The following is a 23606-nucleotide window of genomic DNA, read 5'->3' as shown; positions in this document are numbered from 1 at the left end:
TTCTGCTCTATCCATAATTGTGAAACAGAGACTTCTTTTGTTTCCCACATTTTGCTAAGTCTTGTTCCCTCTTTTTTCAGTTTGTTTTTTTGGTTTTTGTTTAATTTTATTAACTTAATTGATTTTTGGACTACATCTTCCAATAGCTCTGTCATAAGGAAAAGTAGGTACTTTACATATCTAAGCATAAAATTATTTTATCCTTCCAATTAACTCATAAATTAGCTAAATGCAAAATTCTAAAGTGAAAGTCATGCTTTTTCTTTTCAAGTTGTGATGGCATTATTCCATAGTTTTCTGGTTGTTTTTGTTAATTTCTGTGCTACAGTAATTCCATTTCTTTGTATGGAACTCATGATTTTTTTTTTTTACTCATGATTTTTAAAGCTTTCTTTGTCCTTGTTATGCTAAAAATTCAAAATGGCATCATTTGATGTTGTATTTAATTAATTTATTACATAAAATACCCTCTTTACTCTTAAATGTGGAGACATATGTCCATCACTAAAAGGAAATATTACCATATTATATCTTTGATGATTTTCTTCTACCAATTTTTTCCTTAATTTCATAAATATTGGAACTGTTCTACAGTCTTTTAAATTTTTAAAAGGTTTAATGTCTTTGATTTTTAGTATCTATCATTTTATTCTAATTTCTGGACACTTTTCTTGATATTTTCTCTTTCTTCTATGTTATTTTAGGGCTTTATTCTTAATTTCAGTTACACATTGCATATTATGTGACTGCACTTTCTTCTTCTATTATTTTGTTAATGTATCATTCTGCTTTTAACATAACCTAACAAGGTTCCTCAGGAGCTGACATCAGTTTTTTGAACAGTTTAGTCCTTACCATACTTCTGGTCATTCAAATTTGAATTTAAAATTACTCATTCCTTTTAACATCAGTTTATTATCTCTCTACATCTGCTAGAATGTTTTATGATGATATAACTGGCATTTACTTATAATTGTATGTCATTAGCCATGTGTAACGGCTGGTGTATACTAAGTATTGGTTAGGGTTTATGAAAAGGAAAATAAAATATGCAGAATAGAAAAGAATATATTAGGTGAAATGTAAACTGTAAAATGAATGCTATAGCAGTAGAAATTGAGTGTAGTAAATTAGTGGATGTAGAAAAACCTATGCTAGTAAAAATTTATGGCACGGGAAGACCTGTTAGCATAATGCCTAAATGACCAAGTCAGAATGTAAAAAAGCAGAAAGCCAAAGGTTGTTTAGTTTCTTAACAATGAGGGGAAGCAAGAGCATAGCTGGAGTCTGATCAGTAGGCAGTGTCTCAGGTGAGATGGAGCCGGAGTAACTCTTCAGGTCAAATTTAGAGTTAGCTTGACTAAAAGTCCCCAATCTCAGAATAATGATGTCAAGAAGAAAAATGCTTTATTCAACTGAAGTAAGTGGCAACAATGTGTATGTTACTAAGGGATCATGCTTGCTTCACCTTGGAATAACCTTTTTGGGAAAAAGATATGAAGGGTTTGTGCAGAGCATGAAGAAATAGCCTTAATTAAAATAAAAGATACTGCACTGTGTGTTGAATCCAGGGAGCTTCCTGGTTCTTTAGACTGGTTGAACTCATGTAGCTATTCTTCATTATCACTGTAAAGAAACAACTATATTAGTTTCCCTCTTCTCCTTGGTTCCATCTGTCCCCCACCCCCAATCTCAAGGAAGAAAACCTTTGGACTGAAATAGACTGTGATTCCTTGGGCTTATTTTTCTGAGAGTTTTGTGAATTAGTTTGGGTTAAAAGCAATAGCAGGTCTCTGTTTTCTTAGCTAATTGCTGCCTCCACAAAGAATAAATCCTACATGAGGAGTTTAAAAAGTTGGAGAGAGAAACTGAAGTGAATTTAGTGAGGTACCATATTATGCATTTGTCCAGTAGGAAGCTATGCTACCTTGTGAAGGTCATTTCAGTTCTGAGTGCGTTAGCTCCCTGAGAATTGTAGCATTTGTGATATGCTCTACAGGGCTTTTAAGAACAACAACAAAAAAACATGTCACAAGGGACAGTAAAGTAGAATGGATCATTGCCTAGACAGAATACAAAAAAGTAGTCCTGAAAGTGATCTGAGAGGGTGGCAGAAGAAGGTGCAGTGACTGCTACATTTTGGTTATATCCATGACTAGAAACACAGTAAGAGACTCAATGGTCATTTGTTATGTAATAAAATTTGAGTATTAAATCTTTAGAAATGCTGGTGCCATTTTGACATTGGGGAAGCCTAGCTCCTTGAATGTCTTATTCTGGGAGCTCTTAGTACAAGGAGAGTTAAGGTTGTGTGTAAATTACAGAAATTATGTGAAGGATAGAAGCAAAGTACCAAATACAAATTTCTGACAAGAATGGAAAACTATAAGGAAGTTAGAAGTAGAAAAATCAATCAAGGGATAGGTCTTAATCATTAATCAGAATTAAACCATCACATACACAATTACTTAGACACTTTGACAAAGAATTATCACCACTAGTGACCTTTTGAGGTTAAAGTTGTTTCAAATGAGACTGTGTATTTAGGAAGTAATATAAGTTCCATCTTTCCTGAGGGTCACTGGCATACACTTTGGGTGAAAGCATTTATTCTGACAGAGTATTACTTTATTCTGATTCATTTGTTTTATTAACCATTGGTCTCTTGGGGGAGAGTTGTTTAAATATTTAGTGCTTCTTCATATTTATTATGCAGTAGACCAAAGGCTGTTAGGTTTCTGAAGGAGTTCCAAGTGTCTTAACAGTCTGACTGTTTGGAAGTTTTATGTTCACATTGAAGGATTCTACCTGCTTCTTTGCAAATGTATCTTTTATTTATTCTTCTTCATGGAAATAAGGAAACAGCTGTGGAATAGAGGTTCTGAGGTTTTTATTTTCTTCTTGACATCAATTATTAACTCACTATTGCAGAAAAATGACTTGGTTAACTCATTTCTTATAGCTGTTGTTGAAAGGCCCATCTAAAAACTATGGAAGTTTTTCAATGTCTACTTCAAACTGGGGTCCAATATCAGATTTTATGCTCTTTTGGAAAGTTGGTGAATATTGACTATTTAGACATGATACTCTTCTCACTTCTAAGCAGATAATGTTTTATTTTGGTTTTGTTTCTTTTTAATCTAAGCTCTTTATCTATCTTTTACCCTATCCCCTAAAACCTGATAAAATAAATTTTCAGTCCTGAGGTTTAATCGATTTAAACATTACCTGTGTTTGCTCATTATAAGCCTAGAATATGAAAGATTTAAATCCCAGGTAATAATATGTCCTAAAATTTTCTCTTTTTAAAACCACTAGTATTCTATTTCATGAACACATGTTTCTAATTTCAAAGGTAACCTATATTCCCATTCAATTAAAATATTTTTTGAAAAAGGTGAGACATTCACTATGGAAAATGCTGCCAAGGTGCATGAAGTTGAAAACGTTTGGATTCCATATGTGGCATACAACTGCAGTCTACCTGAGACGTGCTCAGCACTCTCATTGTGACATCTGTGAACTGACTTTTCAGTTGTTGTGTCCTTTACCCATCTACCACTTTCAGCATGATTTACTGCACTTTCCCAGTCCTAGGGTCCTATCTCCTCATTTGCCATTCCACTAACCTTAAAGTTTACTTGTTTATGTGTTTGAAATTTCAAACTTTCAATGGAAAAATTCTGCAGTATTTGTTCATTCTTTCCTGTTTCTCATTGGATTCTTATGTGGCTTAATTGAAAAACCAGAGAATGTGATGAGAAATCATGATTGAAATTGGGGATTTGAAACTTACCGTTTGAACTTGAGGCAAGTTTCTTAATCTTGCTGAACTTCAGTTTCTTCGCTTGTAAGATGAAAAAAATAATACTTATCTCATAATATTGTTGTGAGTAGCAAGTGAAATAATGCATATAATGGGTAAAAGACAACTGATAATGCTGAGGCTGAAATATTAGCTCCTTCTCTCTCTGTTGGCTTCCTCTCTAAAACTGTTTCTCTTTTTGTCAGCAGCAACTGCAACAAAATGTGTAGGAGAATATGGCTAACATAACCTGAAATTTCATTGTGGTTATTTTAAATATTTTAAAACTGTTTAAAATTCTGTCAAATGAATTTACTTGTAAGGGAGTACTGAAATTCACTTGATCTACACATTTGGGGTCATCATTTTTTTGGACTTCCCTCAGAAGTCTTGAATTGGCATTATTTTACCCAGACATAGCCTCAGCTAGAAAAAATGAAGCAGTACCAGGAAAATGAGTGGCTATTATATCAAGGTGTGCATAAATGAAAACTGTGTGTGTGTATTTGTGTGTGTGGGGAAGAAAAAAGAACAAACTCCCATATAGTCATATAATTAGAAAAGACTACTTTTATACTTATTTTGGCAAAATATTAAGTCTGTTTCACACTGTATTGTCAAGAAGCTGTTAATATACAGTCAGAATCTATGGGATATGGATGTGTATATGTGCATAACAGATTGGAGAAAATAATGATGACAGAAACAACTCCTACCTCCCATCTAGTGTGGCAGAGACATTTTAATAGAGGTGAAAGCAATACTTTTCTTTTTAAATGCCATTTTAGGAAATGGTTATAGACCTCCAGGGCAGAGTAGGGAGGCAGATCAGGAAATATTTATGCAAAGGAAGGATGCCTACAAAAGCTATAAGACATTGATCATAAAGGATTGCAGAATTATCCTGACACCTACTCAAATTGGAGCAGGACAATGGCCACCAACAGTCTATTTTCAAGACAGAACAAGCCACTGGCCCATAAGCAACTGAACAGAAAACAAAACCATTGTCTTGAAAAATTTTACAATGCAATATGCAAACTTAATTTTGAAATATAATAAGCATTTTAAGGAATTTTAAAAATGATAACCTAATTCATTTCCTTGCCTAAACCAGTCTCTTGTAGTAAGTCAGCACTCAGAGAATCTCATTCCCTTTTGGAAGATAAAATGACACTGAACAGTAATGTGCTTTCTCCTCCAATGGAATGAAAGCATAAAATGCTACTAAGAAAGACTTTAGCACAAGGATGTTAAAAATCTCATTAAACAAATGTATATGTTTTGTTTGACTCGGTTTTGCAGCAACAAGGTCAAACAGGCAAAAGAGTAAAACTTGATTTCATTGACTTTGTACCCCTTTGCACATATTCAGATTAGCACCTGATTTCCTGAGAACAGTGACTCTATATTTCTTCCTCTCTTATTGTCCAAGCAAACCTCAAGCTAGCTGTCACATAAAGTTGAAGCTTATAAAATAAATTAAGTTTATAATTGTCTGATTATAATTGTCTAATTATTTAAGTGTATAATTGTTTAATTTTGGCTTTCTTTCCAAAAATGAAAATTTAGGCATTAGGTACAGACTCCTGGGAAAAAAGCATTTGAAGGTTTCCCTGAATCACTTTGCACAATATCCTACCTAATCGTCAGTTTGTTGAAGACTTGACTAACTTGTCATAGTGGCATTCTACTGAAGCGAGTTCTAATTTGAATTTGACTATATGACCTGAAAGGAAAAGAAAGTTCAACACTGACTGGAAAACAAACTTATAATATCCTTTTTCCCAAGTGCACCAGTAATACATTTACTGAACACATGCAATCACACAGAAGTTGGATAAATACAGTGAACATATTCACGGTTGTTAATAAAAGAGGGAAATGGAAACAAATCTTGATAAAGCTAATGTAATTTGTCTTCACCTTCAGTAAATAATACAGTAATAGTAGAGCATAGATTCTTAGACACATTTTGTGGTCCTTGTTTCTTTTATACCAAATCCTGTTTATATACTACTGTGTAATTCAGACAATAGGTCACATATTCCTAACTGTTTGCAGTTACATAGTACTTCAAAAAGCCCCAATGAGAGTAATTGTAAATGCATTTAAAGCATACACACACTGACACACACAAATCACTGTACAAAAATTTTCATTTTAAATTCCTTATTGCTGCATGAGAAAGAACCTTAAAACCTCATGGAGTGATATGTGTCTGAAATGTGAGTCTGTAGTTTAGGCAAAGCTTGAATGGCTCCTCCCTACCCAATATCATTGGACAATCCACTTTCAAGAGCACTCACAAACATAACTGGCAAGTTTGAGCTATCTGTTGGTTTGGAGTCCAGCTGGGCTAATGGTCAAGGACCACAACTGATCTTCTCTTGCTTCTATCTATGGGATACCTGACTTTCTGGGTTCCAAACCTCGGTATCCCAAGAAACTTGGGAAGTTGATGCTGCTACGTTCAAGAAGAAATGAACGAGGAGTAGCTAGATATGGCACACCTGCAATCCTAGCACTTGGGAGAATGAGGAAAGAGGATTTTGAGTTTGAGGATTGTATGTGCTACATAGAACTTGTCTTATAAAACAAACAAACAAATAAATGGAAAGGAATCCCAAGCCCTTATTTAAAAATAACATATAGCTCATTTTAAATACTCCCCTGGTCAAACTAGAGAAAAGGTTAGTTCGAGAAGAATTAACTTAGAAGGTAACACACATGTATAGGAAAGCAATGTGAGTCAACTCCCTCTATAGCTATCTTTATCTCAACTAGCAAAGACCCTTGATCCTTCCTATTATTGCTTATACTCTCTCTTCAACAAAATTAGAGATGAGGGAAAAATAGTTTCTGCCTGGTAGCGACGGGTAAGGGGAGATAAGGGAGGGGGTGGAGGCATAAGAGAAGGGGCGTGGGGAAGGGGGGAGAAATGACCCAAACACTGCATGCACATATGAATAAAATAAGAATTAAAATAAATAAATAAATAAATACTCCCCTGGTAAAATATACTACTTAATTTAAAAGAAGATTGAGTGGAGAGCAACTTCATTTAATTTTTAATATTCATTTACTTATTTATTTTGTGTTAGGGATCAAACCTAAGGCTTCACATATGTGAAGCACCCACTCTACCACTGAGCTACACCCCCAGAGTCGATAATTTAGACTTCACTGAGCTTTTCAGAAACTGTCCATTGTAAGAAACCTAGTATGACTCTTTAGAAAGCATATTATTGTTTATTTATAATTACTGATGTGACATTACTCCTGGAACCATCAGAGCCACTGTTGTGATTCTTACCTGTCTTACCAAAATGGAGATCAGTTCTTTATGCTGTGACAAATTACCAGTGCAGGAAATTGACCTTTATTCTGGCAACCCATGTCTGCAATATTTGATATTCTGTTTCAATAACTTCAAATAGTTAATGGCAGCCTGGAATGGCTAACAAAAAATAAGTACCATCAGGTTGGGACTTAGGTGCTGAATGAATTGGATTCATTAGGTAAAATGGTGCATGAACTCTTTCTAACTCCTGGAGGAATCTTTCAAGCAAATGGAAATTTTATGCTTTCATTGTCTAGTGTATGGATTACTGCAGATGAATTTAAAATCTTGGCCAAATTACTTAACAAAGAAGGAAAGAAAAAAACGCACATGCTCCAAATTTGAAAAAACAACAGAAGCATATCTATTTCTTTAGCCCCATTTATAAGTTTACCAATAATTTGAAAATAAACAAAACCTTCTGGCTTTGCTTATCTGTGGGGAGTTTGGGACTTTAGGTACATATAGTTGAGGATATTTTGCATAAATCTGCATATGTTTACATGCAATGACAGACATACTGCCACTTCCCAAATGTGGCTAGGGTAATTTAATCTTCTGCAACATTTTGCATAGCATATGTAGGTGTAATATGCACAGAAACATTACCTGAATATTTGCAAAGTACACTTAGTTCATGCTTACATAGTTCTTATATCAAAAGATGCAGTTAGATCTGAGAAAGCATTTTGCAGCTTTATTCCTGTACATTTAAAGATCTCAAGTTAAACCAAATTATCTATCACAAGAAATGAGTTTTTTTGAAATTTAAATTAAATGTACTTCTAGATTTGCTTATTGTACATTCTTTGAACCAATTTGTATTTCTTTAGCTAACTTCTTGATTTTACTTTATACTTGTTACATTCATTTTTCTAAGTTATTCTACAATTATGAGTTAGGGATCTTTGAAAGTTGTTATAACACCAACTATTGTACAATAGCATTTACTCCAAAACAATAAATAAGAAAAATATTAAAATTAACTTTGGGTAAAGCATTAAGTATCTGTGAATTTAAGACACTTGGATATTTTAAAAAAAGGAAATATTTAAAAATTTATAAGATTTATTGAATCATACAGAACATTATCTTTATGTTCTTGAAACACACCTCTTTTTACAAATTTTTGAGGCTAGCTCTCCATAACAAAATGTTTGTTTTGGATAAATAATATTTTGTTTACCCAGGATATATATGCCTATTGTTGAATATTAAAAGAAAAACAAGTACAGTTTTTCTGGGGTTCCAACATCTGCAAATTATCAAATTCCTTATAAAAAAATCATAGCATTTTGATATGACCTGAGATACCATCCTGTATCTTTAAATCATCTCTCAATTACTTATTATCCCAGAAACAATAGAAATGTTATTAATTGTCACATAATTATTATACTGAATTAAAGACAAGAACAAACCTAGAAGAGTTAATATTTTCCTGCATATTTTTTATCTGTGGTTGGTTGAATCCCTGGATATAGAACCTATAGATATGGAAGGTCAATAATAAAAATAACCAAAAGAACCCATACATAATCTTGTCATCTAAAACACTATGAATTATTCAACTAGACATTTTTTTATTATCTTACTTTATTTGTACAAAGTTTTATTATGGAGTTTTTGCTAAATAATATGAAAAATTTTTCCATGTTACACAAGTAACATATCTTACTGGTTGCATAAATTTTTTCTGGTGGTGCTGGTGTTTGAACTCAGGACTTCACATATATCAAGCAGGTGCTCTACTGCTTTAGACATACTCCACTTCATTTTCCTCTGGTTATTTTGGAGGTAGGGTCTCACGAACTATTTGCTCAAGCTGGACTCAAACTGATATTTTAGCCTCCTGAGTACTTAGGATTACAGAGGTGAGCTACTGTACCCAACTACTTGATAATTTTTAATCATCACAGTTTAGAGCCTTTAGTGTTTAATCCTTCTTTTATGTATTACCTTTATTTCAGATGATCTCCAAATGAAGAAGTATATTTTTGAATAAATTATTTTTTAAAATGTTTCTATCATTTAAAAAAAGATTTGAAAATGGCTCCTCTGGGGGGATGTGAATAGAGAGGGTAAAAGATAGTAAATATAGTTGATGTACTTTATATACTTATATGAAAATAGAATAATATTTATTCTATTTATTCATATTATAATAATATGGGGATGTACCTAACCAAGGTACATTGTAAGCATGTATGGAAATGTCATAATGAAATTCCCTGTACAACTAATATATGCTAATAAAAATGCTAAAGAAAAAAAATGAAAATATCTCCTCATCTGTTCACCAGCCACTCCTTTCCAGTCATCATCTTCTCTTGCATAACTGAAAGCTTCTATAATACATGTCCCTTGTTCATTCCTCTAATTTGTGCCCAACCTGACACAACCTAACAACAGTTATTTGGAATAGCACCTGTAGAGAGAATGGAGACTTATTTTCAACTGGAGCCTTATTTTCTCATGCTCATAAGAGTTGCATTTTATGAGTATATAATTTTAAACAATTAATGAGCTTTTTACTCATTCATGATGATAATGATTTTAAATTCAATCATTTCATTTTATGTACAATATTCTAAATTTTACAGTATTTAACACAGATTTTATATGTGTGCATGTGTGTGTTTATATACATATGTGTGTATAGATAGATAGATAGATAGATAGATGCACCTAAAATCCTTGATTAGGTTATGTCTTTGCTTAAAACACTTCAACCAGCACTGTTATTTCTGGTACTAAAGCTAAAATCCTAAATGTGGCACAACAGCCCCTCTCCCACCTGTCTTTGCCTCAATTCTCAGTCTTCTCATTCCATCTGTCCCTCAACCACAACTTCTCCATTCATGCAGTCAGCTAATGAAGACACACTGCTCCTTTTTGCTTGGAATCCTCCTCCTTTTTTTCACTTGGTCATTGTCTTCCCTTCTTTGCAGATATAGTTCAGGCTTGTTCATAAGAATCCATCCTTGACCTCTCTATTTTGAGTAACTACCCCTTTCTTTATCTCATTAACAGTATCACTGGTATAATTTGATGTTCTTTAGGTATGAGCTCCTTGAGGATAGGAGTTTGTGTGATCATCAGATATGTGGTTGTGTAGGTGGACAGTAGATGATCCTTACAGTGCTCTCTCTCTCTTTCCAAGAATAAATCATGCATGTGAAAATCTGTTCTCTCTGCACATGCAGAGCATATGAGTGCCAGAGCTCAGAGGCTTTGCTGCTGCTGACCATTATCTAGCGTGGGTAGTAAGTATGATTGGTTGTTATATAAGGAGCCTTCCACTTTTTGTTGTGCCTCAAGTCTATGGGTGAAAGAATGTACATGTGGTACTTATTAGTGAGATGCTTCAAAATGGAGATAGGAGGGAAAGGAAAATGTGTTCATGGGCATGAGAAATATATTAACATTCGAGGGATTCTAGCATAATATAGGCTAGCATTTAATACCTCATAAAGCTTTAGGGTTAAATGAGCAGCATATGTAGAATACTTGGCTATTGTCTGCAGCAATAAATCCTTTAATGTATTTTCAGTTATCACTGTTGATGTCAGAAAATGGTACCACAAAGTGAAAGCCTTCGGAAATAGCCTCAGAAGCAAAGTTTCTGTCTCCTGTTTGCTTTTCTCTCTCCAAGGTAACCCACAGAAATTAGAATTTCTTTTCCTCAATGCAGGTCATAGAAACTATAAGTTTTACTCTAATATTAAAGCCTACAAATATTACTGTAATTTCTCCTTCTTTTCTATTTTGGAGCTGACCATAAAGCAGTTCTCTGACCTAACTTATCTGATAGTAGATCCTAAGACTTGCATTTCTGATAGGATCTTCCCTATTGTCAGGAGGAAGAAATGACACATAGTGGCTGAGGAGAATCTGAACAGATGGACACTTATGTGTTTCCCTAAGTCTATTAGCATTTACTCATCTCATTTTTGACCAATCACACTTCTACATGGTCATCTATGCTTTATCGAATGTAAGCCTATCTCTTTGGGTCTTAATTTTAAAGGCGTCCATGAGTGGAAAACTTTGATTATGCATTGTTGTTACTCTCTTGCTAACCTGTTTGTTTTGTACAAGTGTTGACCATGTAATTAGCAATAAAGGGATCACCCTCTTTTCTTCCCTTATATTATCATTTACAAATGATATAAAATGCTATTGTAAGCAATGTATTATATTGTATATATAAAATTATATATACATAATTTTATATATATATATACACATACCTTATGGTACCCTATGAAATCAATTGAATTACTATCATCACTTTATGGTGAAGAAGCTGAGAAATAAGCCACACAAGAAACTTGGCACAGTGCGTCTTGAATTCAACTCTTCTCTAAATACACTCACTGCCTTTCTCCCAATACAAAGAACTGCTCACATTTACTTACCAGTTATATTCCCTCTACTTCTTCTCCCTGCTACTGTAAAGTTATCTCTAAAATGATTTTACTCATATCTATTGAAAAGTACTAAGTGCCTCTTGGTTGTAGATAAATAGAGGGCAACGGTATCAGTGAGACTGAAGAAAAACGGTGGAACATTCTCCTTTTAATTTTCCACTCAATTTTTTTAAACATCATATAGCTCTAGCAAAGGTCACAAAGAGTTCACTTTTGAAGGTAATGGTTATTTTAAAATACTTTATTCAAGTTTCCTCTAACTCAACATGTAATTAATTTTAGATTTTGTATTGAAAATTTTCCTCCACAAAGATAAATTAACTCTTTAAATCAAAGCAAATAGAACTTGAGTATTGACTGTGGTGAGTAATAAGGTCCCTTTAATTCCTCCAGCATCATTTAAAGAGTTGTAAATTTTCAAATCTCTGCTTCTGTTTGTGGGGAGTTCAATTAATTTAAAACATAAATTGCAAATCTATATCTGGCTGTCAAAGATAAATTTTAAAATAGCTTTGTTATCGTCAGTGTTTTTCTAGTTACATTTTCCTCCCTTGAAGGTTAGTTCTAAATGGAAAATCAAGTGTTATACTACATAGTACTTTGGGGGAAGGACAAATTCACATCTCTTATCCCCTCTGAATTTTAATTCAATTGAGAGATGAACTCAATTAAAAAAATAGAGACCAAACTACTATCAATATTACCATAAAGTTAGCACACGACTTGGATTTAAAGCTAAATTTGCTTTAGCTCTGAGTTTATTTCACTCATTTTATTGTACAGCAACCCAGCCATCTCTTCAAGAGACAGTGGACCCAACTGGGTGGAGGAAGAGGCCCACTGCTTCCAGGTAGACAGAGTTCAAGAACTGCTGCACCATTCGTACACAGAAACCTTTGCCTAGTGCTCCTCTCAGATTGTCTATGGCTCCTCCATTTGTAATGATGACGGAGAGGTGAAGTAAGTGACCTGCCTTAAGGAGGTTAGGTAGTTGAAACAAAGATCAGAAACTCAACATTTCTTAGGAACTTTACAGTCTGAGGTATGAACATGGTCAAGAATAAAGTTTCTTTAAATATTTATATGTTTGTAAATTTTGAAAAGATCCAAAATGATAAAGCAAACATTATGCCATATAATAACAATAGCTTAGTGGGAAAGGTGTACTTTTTAAGTACAATGACCATGGAATATATTATATACAATAAATGCAATGAAGCAAAGAAGCATATGGTGTTATGAGAAAAACTGAGAGAAATTTACTCAGATTAGGGAATGGGAATCTTGGGAAGGGTTTCCATAAGAGGCATTATGATGATCCTCAGTGTGGAGATCATGGTAATGAAGAGTTTCAATGGTGGTGGTTTATGTGGAAAGATATCTATAACATTATTGGCATAGAAAGGCTTAGTATTCAAAGCATCTGAGACCACAAATTATTTTTAAAAAACCACGTATTTCAACAAATAGTTCATTGTTGCAATGTGATGAGAATGAACTTAGAGAGGGAGGTAAGATTAATTCAGATCATTAAAGTGCTACCCACTACATTAAGAAGTTCTAGATATAACTAGAGGCAATGAAGGGATTGGTGTGATTGCATTTAAAATTTCTTGGTATCTCAGGGAGGATAGTTAGTAAAACAAAGAGTTAGGAATGAGAAGAATCTTTAAGAGTTTCTGAAAACAAATGAAAGTAAGTGAGAGAATGTTTTTGGTAAGTAGTAGAACAGTCCATGAGGTAAGTAAAAAGTTCTAAGATAAATAAATTATTGAGTATGGAGTTAAGAAATGTAGTAAAAGTAAGAGGATAGTCACGTATTATTCACTGAGCAATGTGGTACTTAGAGATTAGCTCTAACATAACACTTAACCTATTGAATATAATTATTTGTGCCTTACATGTTTATTTTCTGTGCTTGCATAAGTATAGCATTGCCAATATCAACATAGTAATTCTAAAGATATTCTCCATAGAATAAAGATATTTGGGAATGGTGGAACATCACAAAAGGAATACATGTGCCATAGTAACTGGCTGGCATGCTCAAAGGTTAAAGCAAGGAGAAGATGTTATTTAGAATTTATATATTTATGTATTTGGAATCTTTGAAACAGGGTACCTCTATGCAACCCAGGCTGGCATGGAACTCCTGATCCTCCTGCCTCATGTACCACCATTCCCTACAAAGGGAAGTTTTAAAAGGCAAAAAAGGAAATTGACCTTGAAGACTCTAGGTGAGAGTTAGTGTCAACTCATTGGTGGAGGTATCATTGCTGAAGAAGAATATTAAAGGTAAGTTTTACTACAGAATCTGTGGATGGATGTAGCATGCAAACTATGACATGTAGAACAAGAAAGAATTTCTTGTGGGCCTTTAAAAAGCATCGAAACTGTATTTATCTCAGACAGGAAGGCATGAGCCCTCTGCATTCATTACTTCCCTACTTAAATTTTCCTGGGTTTGACAATACTCATTATCAACCTTCATGCCAACATTTTTAAAATCTGGTGTATGAAGGAATAAGGACTTTACTGATAAAATATAGTGAAACTTACTGATTGAGTTGTCTCTCAAGATTTGTTTTAGCAATGTGAATGACGTGAAGAAGGAGAAGAGAATACAAGTTAATCTTCATATTGGGTTTTAAAATTATATTGGTACAAACAATAGATAATCTTTTAACAGCTAGTAGCAAGTATAAGTATTAAGTAAGAGCAGTATGCTTGTTTCAATAGTAGTGTTTATTTTCTCAGAATTTTTGTTACATAAAACTCAATTCCCTGTATTTTCTCTAAGGTTACATTCTAAAGGCATTTTCTGACTTTATGCTTTTGTGATCTGTGAATTCCTGAGTGTGTGTGTGTGTGTGTGTGTGTGTGTGTGTGTGTGTACATATGTATAAAATTTAACTTCAGCATATATTTTATTATTTCATATTTTAGTGGTACTAGCATTTGATCTCAGAGTCTCATGCTTGGTCTACCACTTGAGCCATGCCTCAACCATTTTTACTTTAGTTAGTTTTTTGGATAGGATCTCATGTTTTTGCCCAGGGATAGCCTCATACTATTAGCCTCCTTTCTATACCACCAGTTAGTGCCACCATACCTGGATTGTTTGCTGAGATGAGGATCTCACTAACTTTTTCCCTGGGATGGCCTGGAGCCATGATCCTCCTGATCTCTGCCTCTTGACTAAGTAGGATTACAGGTGTGATTACTCATACCTGTACATATTTTAAATATATACTTTTAAAATGTCTTTCTTATTCTAATAATGGAAATATTATGAGTTATTCATATTTGTGTGTTCAGTCTCCTTTAAAAAAAAGATAAAGATAAAGATAAAACAAAACAAAATGAACAACACAATTGTACAAATACTTCATTGTACTCTATGGTACTCACTGGATTTGTTTGCCTGTATGCCCACTCTTTCTCTACCTCCTCCACATCCCTTATTTGGAAACTTCCTCTGACTCTCTTTTTGTATACAATGCTGCACAGGGTACTAGTGACAATTGAGAGGACACCTCACTTAGTTCAGTAGACTGTGAGCTTAGGAGCATTTCCCAGAAAAGCCAATATAACACCTGAATAGTGATGGTCACTGAGAGAAGCCCTCCTTAATGAGAAGGTGTAGAGGTCATAGTGTTTACTCAGCATGGATCTGCTCTGAGGCAAAGTCAAATAAATTTTCAAGGGTGGTCAGTATAGTTGACCCTTGAACAACACAGAGTTTAGGGTTCCCAATCAAACATCCATGTACAAACTTTGCTTTTTAAATTTCTGAGACCTTTCTTAACAAGTGATTACATTTTGTTGACTTTTTGAAAAAAATGAAGTCAGATACTTTTATTACAAATTAAAAATGAAGTTCTTACCAGTCTCAAGTTTACCATATATGAAGCATTTAAAAAACTCTTTGAACAGTGTTTTGAGAAAAAACAGGCTTAATAAGACATTTGTCATTACTAAAAAGGAGACAGATTTAGCTAAAAGTAATAAAAAACCTCTTGTTGCATAGATAATGCAGATAGTTCTAGTTATCTTGTCAACATGCAAAAAGCAAGCACTTAATGTCGTAGGCTTCAATCTATTATTCGTTTCATATTTTTGCATTGAGATGGCTGCTGACCTTAGGTCCATCACCTTGATTTTCTTTATCCTTTTTGTTGTTGTTCTTTCTAGACTATCTTTGGGGAGAAGGGTCCTAGCAGAATTATGTTGTCTCAGTGGTCTACCTCATTCTCCTGCACTCTGTTTCTCAGCAGCTTCCATCACATACCCTCAATAGGAGGGATGGAGTACTGTGGTTTACATTCATAGCAGCTGTCAGTGAAGTAAGGTGGGAATCTTCCATTGTGATGGGACCAGTGTTGTTTGGACTGCCCTTTCAGAACACTCTCTAATATCCTCATTTTTCTCCTATAGTCACTGCTCAGGTAATTCTGCAGGTCATTGTGTAGAAGATACTTATGATATGGCTAGTATCTGTAAAGATTACAGACTGCTGTATATTTACTGCCATGAATTGAAACTTCATCAAGGCCAGTAACAATTGCTGCCTCTGTGCTCTTCTCTCCTTCAACATCAAACTCCACCATCTCTCTGTCTCCTAGATTGTGAAACTACTTCCTAGGATTGTTGTTCATCATAGCAGTCTGGTGCACAAATACATCTCTGTGGTTTTATTCCAGATGAAGAAACCATATATGTTCCTTACATTGTTCAATATTACTCTTACCTAGATCTTCATTGTGCTAACTTTCTTGTACCCACCCCTCACTCAAAGTGAAGTCCCCTGGGTCATGCTCTGTGTTCCACTGTCCATGCTGCTGGGGTTTGTGTCTACAGTGCTGAGGTTTAGGACAGCAGGTGACTGTTAAGTCTAGATTCTCATGGTAGTGATGACATGACTTTTTCCGATTGTGACGGTAACTAGGCAACAGTAGCAGGGGGACTGCTGAATGCTCTCTGTCATACTACTGTACTCCCACTATCAATAGCTTTTGACTTTCCCAAGAACTTAATTACTAATAGCCTACTGTTAAAAGAAAGTCCTACTGACAACAAAAGCAATTGATCAACATACATTTTATATGTTGTATATATCTTATATATGATGAAAACCACACAGAACAACAAGAGTTCACATTTTACTGTGATAGGAAATTGACTGGAGAGACCTCCTGCTCAAGAGAAGATGGCACTTTAAGAGGGTACTTGTACAGGAGCACACCTCAGTAGCAACATAGGTGACTATAAAATTGTTATAGCATGTACTACCATCAGTTTAAGCAGTTACAATTTAATACTATACCTTTATATTTATTTATGTTTCTCTTCACTGAGAATGGTACCTTGGACAATCTGTGCATGCATAAATGTTGGTAAATTTTAACCTTTTAATAATAATAGATTTGTTATGTCAGTGAACACTTTATTACAGATAGTTTGAGAATTAGGAAAAAAACCTTTCCTAAAGCCAGGGGAAGGAAACAGCATATTTTTAAAGAGAATCAAAAATGAGAACTGGAGACAGGGCCTTTTCTTATTCTCTACAGTACTTTCATTCTTGATTTCAGTCTATCTTTAATAGACTGTTTCCCTGCCTATTCTTATAACATTAGATACAGACAGTATAGCAATCTGTTATTCCAAAACAATTCAGTATAACACAGATTTTTTACATTAGATTGTCAGAAGTGACCCAAAAATGTTTTTATGATAATGTGTTATATCTTTATTAAAGTTCATTCTTAGTTTTTGTCTTTTGAAAATGCTTTTAACAATGTGCTTCAAATTCTAAGACAAAAGTTTTCCAAGAAAACAGGGGACTAAGTGGTCATGCTTAGGAATGCATCCAGTGTTTTTAGAAGAGGTAGGAATAGGATTCTTAATAAAATCACCTTATTATGAATTTACCTTATTAAGCAAAAGATGCAACCACTCAAACACAGTAAAATGTACTATAGTGAAAGATAGTTACGGAAAGGGAGAAACTGCTGAAAATATACTCTTGTTCGAGTCATGGAGTTCGGAGAAATAGGACAGCAATAAGCTCTCTCTAACTGTGAATGGACATATAAGAAAGATGAGCTAGAGTGAAATGTGAGGGCACCACCATACTGGTAGTGTCCAGGTTTCCTCTACTTTAGTTTCTAAGAAAAGAATGATATAGTCAATAAACTAATTACTGTTGATAGGGGTTAAATGAAAGAGATAACCATAATAATTTATAGCGCAATGCAGTGACTATAGTAGGCAGGATATATAACATCTTAATCTAGAATCACTGTTAGAATGGTAAGAGAAGAGAGTTATAGGACCTTATAAATTATGCAAGATATGATATGTTTTTCTTAAGTATCAAGAAAACATTATGATTTGATATCCTAGGAAGTAGTTTAGTGTCAGGCTCAAGGTATGAATGATGTGGATATTCATTTCCCCCTCCTTCTAAGCCAGTGTTATGTTAGATGTCTAATGCAAACAATGGGATAAAATTCTATCTTAGTTGGTCAGAAATAGAGTTTATTGCATTCTGCTTGGGTTTCTCTGAGTGTTGATTGTAAGGCTGTAAAACTAGTTCCAATATGACAGAGTCAAGAACAAAGCCAAAAATAACAAAGGACAACTGACCCTATTAGAGCATCTTATGCCACCACTGGTGAGCACTATTCTTCAAAATTCATCCCTCATGTTCGGTAACAATCATTCGATGAAATTTTAACTATTTTCCCTATTGCCCAGAGACCATGTACAAAGCCCATGGGGACAGAGCAGATTTCTCAGCTCACATCTGAAATCTGGAGCAGACTCATTTTATTGGAAGTGCCTCGGGCATGCTCCCTAGGCACAAGAGAGGCTGTGAAAGCAAACAGTTGCCACTTTCAGATTTGGGGGCGAGAGTTGGGCTGTGCTTCCCACCAACAATCCTAAAATGGTAAACTTCCCAAATATAGAAATATTTAGAATATAAACAGTCAAAGAGAAAGATAAAATTCTATCTCAGGTGTCCTCTGGAGATAGATTTGGAAGGTTTATACATATAAAACGTTGTCATACATCAGGCCCAGTTACTGCTTCTGTGGGTAACATGAACAAATTAAGCTTTTTTTTCTTAGAGCTCATTTGCACTTTTTCATACAACACAGTGATTACTAGCTAAGCATCCATTCCTTCCTGCCTCTTCCTCTTCCACAGCTGAAACCATGAAAATAACTTAAATATATTTCAGATTGCCATATTTGACTGAATACATATGGTACTTGTGATTCTTTTTAAAAGAGTCCAATAAGTGTTCACAAACCAAAGGTGTTTGCTAGACTTCCAGCAAAAAAGGAGAATTACTATTTTAAGTATATGATTTAAATCAGAAAACAATTTCACAAGGAAAAGAAGAAGATACAAGGGAAGCAACAAAGGTCAGAAATATTTAAAAAGATAAGTGATCAGGTTGACTAGATTCTAGACCCAGTTTCAACACTTAAAATTGCACGACTTTGGATCATTTCCTTAAACCTGTATGCTTCAGTTTCTTCATTACTGACTAATTCAAAAGAGTGTTATAAGGACAAAATAATTCAAAGAAAATTAAGTGCTCAGACAGTGCTCGCAATATAGAAAGCATTTAAATGTGTTTGTTTCCATCAGTATTTTAAATACACAATTCCCTTAACATCCTTAATGTCTATAAAATAGACAAGTGATGGACCCCTAGATGTAGGTTTCCTTTGTCAGTGTTTAGAGAACAGTAGCAAGGGCTTTGGCAATGGCATTGACTGGGAAGAATCCCAGGCGCTAAAGATAAGCTGCTGTTCTGAGAAGCCCTCAGTAAAATTGGAGTTTGATTTTGGCTTTTTCTACTTTGTGGTTCTGCTTCATCTTTCTTTAATGGCCTCTTTTTCCATTTGACCTCTATCAAAATTCATTTTACTAATTCTTCAGGACACTTGTATTAGACTTTTTCAATTTATAAAGTGTTTTCAACTATATAGTTGGTCTTATTAAAAAATCCAAGCGGGTGAGACAAGTTAAGGATAATGAGTATGAGCTCATGATTTTAAGTGACTTGCTTAGGGTCAGGCCACTAATAGTCAGTGGGTCCAAAACCCAGAAATTCTGAGGCATGGTCCAGTATGTTACTTTCTTTTCTTCACTACAGTCAGCTCCTTACTAAGCGGAGATTCACTAATCTTAAGCACATTTGTACAGGTAATAGGTGTCACTCTAGAATGGTGGATCTCTAAATGGGAAACTTGCAACAACTCCCTATGGCAAAAAGGATAGGAAAGACTTTCTAAAGAGCCTCAAATCACATCATGTAGTGTGGCCTATGTAGAAGACTGATACTATTGTGTCTTGAATATTCAAAATAGTTACATATTTGTCTGGTTACAAATAATGGCCATGGTCAAGATTATACTTCATGGCTGTGAGGATTCCAGTTAGTGGTGGTATCAGATGTGCTTATCATTCTCTAAGTGAAAATTATGGAAACCTAAGGAGGCATAGGTACTGGTGGAAAAGAGAAGGGACAACTTCATTACATTTCTCAAACAGGATGTATTTTAGCTTCCATGATGTTCTCTTTGGATAAAGAATGTTGGAAAAAAGTACAGAGCACAGTATATAGTATTCCATTGTGCATAAAATGGAAAGGGTAGTTATATTCATTTTAGAGTATGCCCATGGATAAATTCTGAAGTAGTACAAAAAACCTTTCAGCAATAGTTACTATGATGGAAACTGGAGTACTTGGGTATAGAAGGTTTATTAATGAATCATTTTGTTTTATTTCTACATTTGAATCTTGTATGTGTATTACCTAGTTGTAAAGTGTATATTCACTTTTTCTAGAAATATGGAAAAACACTTCAAAATATACATACCTAAGAAAACTCTAAAAAGAAGAACATTATCAGTAGTGTGTCTAACAAATATTAAAATAAAAGCAGTGAAGATTAAAATGATGTGATTATGGCATAAAAGATGGTTGAATAATGTTGACAATTCATAAGGTTCACTCTGTAATAGGAAAAGACTAAAAAAACTCATTAATAAAATATGGTTAATTAAATAATGCTGCAGCAGGCAGGGTTGGTCGTACATGCCTATATACTCAGCTTCTTGAGAGACAGAAACAGGAGGATGGGACATTTAAGACCATCTCAAGCAAAGTTGGTGAGACCATATCTCAGAAAAAAAAAATACAAACAAAAGTGGGTGTGGCTCAAGAGACAGAGAACTTGCCTAAGGCCTAGGATTAATAACCATTTTTTTTAAATGTCGCCTCAAGATCAAGTAATATCCTAGAAAGTTTTAAGACTGTTCATACAGTTCTGTTGAAATATTGCCAATATATGTTTCTATTTTGGGGAAAAAAGAAGAAAATAACATTTCTTTTTTAGAAAAGTTATTATGTAGTCTATGATATATATATTTTGTACAAAAATGAGGGAAATTGAGAATGCATTTTGTATTTAATTGATTAATTTTTTAAAACACTAACATTTATAGCAGTGGTTGGCTTTGGGAAGAGGAGTGGTCAGGCTGCTGCGTATGTCCTCCTTTTGGAACTGAGATTCACATGAAGTTGTGAAATCTATGGTCCTCATGGGGGTGGCATACATTGAATGAGGCCCAGAGTTGGATGAGAATTTGTACATTGCATGTTTTAATGTGTTTTGATATTTGAACCAGATGACTGTTTCACCTATTCACAAAATTGAATCTATTCAATATTTCGTATACAAAACAGGGAGTTTCTTCATGGTTTCTCTGGGTCTGGTGATTTTCCCTTACTCATGTAATAATATTACAAGTTCAGAACATGATTAATTAAATACTTAGATGCACAGACTTATGTTTTAGGCACTACCAAACAGTAGTGGGTAAACTAAACTTCTGAGAAAATGTTTCAAACACCCTACTTTAGTACAGTGTCAGAACCAAGGATTTAGGATCTTAGTTCTACTCTACATGTACCTCCTATGTGGTCTTCAGAGTTAGTTACTGCCTGTAAGCTTCTATTTTCCTCACTTATAAAACTAAGAGTAAAAGTTAAGACCAATTTTATAAATCAAAAAATGCTATAAAATATTGGCAGTTGAAATTTTTTGTAAAGTCATATTTTTAAAAATTTTGTTTTAAAGCATAAATATTCATTGTAATAGATGTTGATTTTTCTCTGAAGGTAATGGGTCAAAAATAGTTTTGCTTATAAAATGCTACATACATACAAAATAAAATCTTACATTCCCACAGGGAATGGGTCAATGAGTTGAGAATTAGGGCAAATATGAACATCACAAAGCATATAAGAGAACTTTGTAGAGTTTTATTCAGCCTTAAAAAAGAACAAAATTATGTTTGTAGGTAAGTGGATAGAACTGGGGAACTTCATGTTAAGGAAAGTAAACCAGGTTTAAAAAGTCAAAGATCACATGTTTTCCCTCATATCTGGAAGCTACAACTGTAAGTTAAATGTATATATAGATATATATATATGATCATATAAAAATATATGTATATGTACATATATGTATATATACATGTATACACATACTATATAAAGTAGATAGAGAGCAAGGTTGTATCAGTGAGTCTGCCTGAGGGCACTACTGGAGGTAAGAGAGGTAAAGAAAATGCAGGGAAGAAAAATATTGAAATAACCCATTTATATATGAATATAATATAATGTACTGTATAGTAAGCTGTTGAATATTAGGGGAGCAAGGTGGTAGAGAATGAGTAAGTAATGGGGGGATTAAAGCATGATATACACAGGTTTGAAGTGCTAATATACAATTGGACTGTCAACATACACATAAAAGAAATGAAGGGCAGGAGGGAGAAATAAATCTTTTCTAGAGGTGGGTACAAGTGGAAGGAGGTTGGCACAAGGAAAGGGGGAATGAAGGTGAATGTAGTGGATGTATTTTGTATCCATATATGAAAATAAGAATGAAACCTGTTGAAATTGTTCTTACAAGGGGAGAGGGGTGAAGAGGGAGAATAATGGAGGCAATAAATCTTACTAAGATATATTGTAAGCACATAAGTAAATATCCCAATGTATTCCCCTGTACAACTATTATATGCTAATAAAATAATTAAAAAGCCACTCAGAACTGAGATTTCTGTTTGTGTATTTACCACCACCATTAAAAACTACACCGTAAGAGCAGATATTTTACTAGGTCCTGACTCTTAGATTTGGTACAACATAATCATATATAATCTTAATTTATTCATAAATTCCATATTATTTGATAGTGCCATATGTCCTTATCAGTTAAATAGAAATCATATAGATTCCTGTAGAATATCCTTCCTTTATACTAAGATTGCATCTCAGAAGGAAAAAAAAAGATCTCTTGAGTCTTGTAGTCATGTAGTTACTGCTGTTAAAATATGAGCATTCACTAAAAAGCAGTATGTTAAGAAGTCCCAAGGCTCTAATATTTACTTTGAAACTCTTCTCTTTGGATGTGTGGTGTCAAATATTTCTAGAATACTAGTCATAGGGATACTCTACTTGATATGTTTTAAGTTTTTTAGCTAGATTATTTATTCTTTCATTATTAATAAACTTGTAGTACCCATGCAATATTTTATTTTGTTCTTATGTTTGTGCAGATGACAATTATCTTGGAATTTTTTTACATTATATAACACAGTGTGGTACTCTTTCCTGAAATTCTCCATTATTGACTCATTGTCCTTAATGGTGGCAGTTAATTTTCATCTCTATGAAATGGCCAATGAAGGTATAAAAACTTGCAAAAGATGAGAGTTCCTGTTAAAATGCATAGCTAAGAGGCTGCCTTAATAATTTTGGTTGTACTAATAGCATAGGGTCCAAATTAAGGAATTTCTGTAATGGGTATTATTATTATTACTTGCCTAAAACAAAGTAAACCTGCAAAAAAACCCCGGTATATTTTGGAAGTTAAGCAATCAAGAAAATGAGACTGACTTCCTTTGAATTCAGAAAAATACCAAGATTGCATAT

Source organism: Castor canadensis, chromosome 3, assembly GCF_047511655.1.
Source record: "Castor canadensis chromosome 3, mCasCan1.hap1v2, whole genome shotgun sequence".
NCBI lineage: Eukaryota > Metazoa > Chordata > Mammalia > Rodentia > Castoridae > Castor > Castor canadensis.
The sequence above is the reverse complement of the archived record's forward strand: the minus strand, read 5'-3'. Positions refer to the sequence as shown.